We start from the raw sequence: 4,275 nt of genomic DNA, 5'->3' as shown, positions 1-4,275 counted from the left end.
GCAGATTTATGCATAACGTTGCCGATTTCAAGAAATAATGGATATCGAGGGAGGATTCGGTAGAACCTGGTAAGATTCATTGAACCTGCAGAGTTGGTTGGACAACTCATTGACCTGCATCCTTTTATCAACTGGAAGTGGAAGGATGACGATGAGGTTACTTGGTGTTTAAGTTACAACAGTAGTGTATTTAGTAGACATGGCAAGTTAAGATGCACTTTACCATTAGTACAGCCACAGGATATCAGAATGCTACTAACAAGTGACTTTCTCTTTTTTTTTTCTTTTTTTTTTGAAGTACATAATGGAGTCATTTGGAAAACAATTTTGTTGCTGCCACTGTAAAGGTTTATTTGAAGTAGGTGTGTGGTGTTAAGAGGATTAATGGAGGGCTCCATTGTGATAGGAAAATGACATTTCAATATTTCATCATGTTAAAGGTGGTTTGCAAATGTAGATGCTTATGAAAAATCTTCATTGTTTTCCCATATGCATGAAGATGTTTATTTAAGGAAGAAAAGATGAGTACTTCATTTGGTCTCTGAAATTTCATGAGCTAAAAAGGGCTCATATTCTTTTTCTATTTTTGGTGCATATAATGTCTACAATAAATTATCTTAAACATGTTATAAAATAATAAAAAAGAATGTTTCTTTTATATTTAGTTATTTACAAAAGAAAGCTTGTACAAAATACACATGTAAAACCTTATCTAAGGTACACATTCTCTATTCTCTTGATATCAAAGATGGTCTTGCAACTATCCTTGGGATAGTTTTCATGGAGACTTGTGAGCTGAACTTATTCGCAGATCTCTTCCCAAATTCTTGAAATCAACAACTACTACACTCACTAACTAGCAATGCCAAGCTTTATCCCTTGGCTATTTTTTTCTTGAAAGCATCATGGTTGCAAAAGCTACGAAAGCTTCTATCTGGTGTTAAGGTATATACCCTCAAAAATTCCAGTGGGACGGGTGAATTTATATTATCATACCAGACAAGAGTCCTCCTCAAGACCCTGGATGCCTTCAAAGATATATAATGCCACCGAGGAACGGCCTGTATCGCGAGCGCATTCGGAAGAACGGTTGTCGCTATTATGCACATGTCGAAATAACTCAGAATGCAGTCAATAAACCCTAAAGAAAGAGTCCATGCCCTACAGAGGGCTGCAGAAAGATCAGTTGAAGAAATATGGTGACTCTAAAACTTCCCTTAGGTCGAAGTCTCCCCGTTCCAGTAATGGGGGGAACATTAATGTTGAGAAAGACCCCTGGAAGCTCTCCAGTAACTGCTCACAAATAAGAACAGGTTAACAGATCTAGGAGTAACCTAGAAATTACAAAGGCTATTTATACAAATATAAAATAAAATAAATTAACCATTAATATCAACCTTTGCATCTAGTCACATAAGTTTCCCCATCTACTAAAAACATAGACTGGTTTTTCCCGTCATTTTTTTTTAGAAATTCAAACCAGATTTCAGGTTGCAGAAAACAAAGCACAATACCAAAAGAAGTATCCACTATTTAATTACACAAGCAAGTATGAAAATACCAACGAAACTAAAGATAATAAAATCAATTTTCCCTCAAATATTTCCAAGAATACCAGAGATTAAAAATAATAGCATATCATGTAAATGACGTTAACATCTAAACCATACATTTTCCAGTACTAGGGTCTCATAGAGTTCAACAAACTTCTCTCTGAGTATTCTGTTCATTCTATCCACATCACACGCATGCATCCAATATGAGTCATGAACCCCTAAATATATGAGCAGAAATCATTCCTTGTAAGCATTTTAATCATTATAAATCAAATCTGAATGAGAAGAACCTAACTAGCAAAAACCTGCAAAATTCAAGCCTTCTTTTTTTGCAGGCCACTGCAGTCATCATCATATGAGTACCATCAAGTGAGTGATTAAAATTTGGGGGAAATGCTGTCCTCTGCCTCTTTGCCATGACCTATAACATTTATAGAACAAAACAATTTCATATTATTGTTAAAAATTTAAATCCTAAGCTGTTATTTAGGTCATTGAAGGAGTACAAATTTCTGAATAGTTTCAATGTTATTTAGCTTCCCTATGTTTTGAATCTTGGTTTTATTTTCATATCATAACTTCTTATAAATTATAATCAATAGGGATGCCTTAGGCAAAGCATAAAATAGTTAATAGATAAAATCTAATTGCCTCCGAAGTAAATGATCCAAATATCTATACATGATGTTAAGCTTACCTTATCTGTTTTTCGTTGCAATGTCAACATCTGAAGTAAAGTTTTGACCTGTAACCCATCACATAATAATAGCATTAACCTATATAAAGCCATAAACTCAAAAATTGAGGGTATATTTGGCATGGAGGATTTTGGAAGGGATGACGAATTGAGGTTTAAAGTAAACAATATTTTGAAGTTCTTTTTTAAAAATTGAAAGAATAAAACGATAATCCTCCATCCAAACATAACCTGAGAAGTATATTTCATGGAAATTCTACTATACTTACAATATGCCTTCCAAGTTTCCGGTAAGGTTGCACAACAGGAAGTCCAAGAGGAGTGGTCCAGCAGACTGGCTGATTTTCAGATGCAATTACCTATTCAAGGTTATTGTCATACCAATTCTGTTACTAATACAACGACGACAACAAAAGGACGAAACAAGAATCAGAATATGTGCATCACACATGTAGGTAGAAGGAAGATTGTAACATACTTTTGCACAGTCACAAAGCCATTTTATAATATTCCGTGCACCTTGAAACATCTCCAAGGCAGTTAAGGTGACCTGAGAAGGAAATGAGATTAAACAAGCAATACATGTTATGCTACAAGGATAATATATATCTATAATACAGAGTTATTTTCACCCTCTCACCTTTGCAGCATAACAAGAAGCGCCAACGAGTTTGTCATCATCTAAACCGGATTCTCTTTCTTTCAACCTCCTCTTTATCTTCTCACGCGCACCAATGTACGTGACACCATATACTGATGTCATCACTGTCTGCTTAACCAATTTTCTATCCACCTAACAGTATACAAGATCAGATCAAAATTAGCTTCTACACGAGAACAAAAAACAATAAATAAACGAACCATAATTGCTAATTAGAAAATTTATTTTCAAATGCCTTAAGAACCTAAGATTCCAGATGAAATTGTAACTTTTTCTTTCAAAAAATACGAGATTGCATTTATGCACCAAGTAACACCGAAAGGATGGCATAGAACCTGATTAACTAGTCTCCTTGCATGTAGGGCATCGGAAAATATTGCAGGATCTTCCTGAGCATCCCTTTGCATAATGTGCAATACTCTGCATGAAAATGACATTTGTAAGACTGAGTTGTTTATTAGGAATTTCCTCTCTTCCCTGAAGAATTTCAAACCCGAAACTTAAATTAAGTTAACCTTTTTCTGTTCTTTTTAAGCTCTGCAAATATCAGAATATGATCAATATACACAAATATGCAGATTAAGAAAAAACATAACAAATGTAGTGTGGAGTAGAGGTTGTCTATCGGAAGAGAGTAATGAGGAGAGGTAAATTATGACAATATGTTAAGTACCTAAGGAAAGTGGGGAACTGCACCTTAAAAAGGCTAGTTCGCAAGGGCAGAGGTGCGAGAGAAGGACTGAGACCGGAATTAGTAGTGAGGAAGAAGAACAAAGCGCCAATATATAAAAAGAGAAGGGGCAAGGAGGAATGCTAAAAAGAATTGTCTCATCTAGGGAAGGGTGAAGAATGAATGATAAACCCTAGCAGAGGTAATTGATTCATCTCTTAGAAATTTTGATTGAACGAAAAGGAAAATGTGTAAAAAGTAAAAAACAGAGAGGCAAATTTTAATTATTGGTTTTTCCAAAAATAAAAAAACGGGGTCTAATTTATAAATATTTTTATGTTGGTTAATAAGTGGGAGTAACAAATCCGTGGCCATAAATAAATAAGGAAGAGATAACAAATATAAAATTTGAAAATATAATTAGATAACTATAGTAATAATATTCACTAGAACTATTATATCAATATAATATATATATATATATATATAATTAATATATTTACTATATATGAAGAGAGAGAAAATTGTTTTAGTAATATAAGCGAGAAGATTGTAGTTAGTCGTATAAGAGAGAGAGAGAGAATTTTATTGCTGTTTTGTATGTCTCATATCTCAGGGTACGAAGCCTTATTTATACTTGTACAAGGTTATCTTTTTCGACCTTTATTAAAAGCTAGTCTTCATAGGAATC

The 4,275-nt window shown here is 33.9% G+C and overlaps 1 pseudogene; it reads right to left on the bottom strand.

Annotated features, from left to right (window-relative positions):
- Window positions 1-1,182: 1,182 nt before the first annotated feature.
- On the bottom strand, window positions 1,183-3,351 carry LOC107647965 (DNA-directed RNA polymerase 1A-like; annotated as a pseudogene).
- Between the last annotated feature and the right edge of the window lie 924 nt (window positions 3,352-4,275).

This window comes from Arachis ipaensis, chromosome B6, assembly GCF_059453495.1.
Source record: "Arachis ipaensis isolate K30076 ecotype BB chromosome B6, ASM5945349v1, whole genome shotgun sequence".
NCBI lineage: Eukaryota > Viridiplantae > Streptophyta > Magnoliopsida > Fabales > Fabaceae > Arachis > Arachis ipaensis.
Note: the sequence above shows the minus strand (reverse complement) of the source record. Positions and strands in the feature narration are given on the sequence as shown.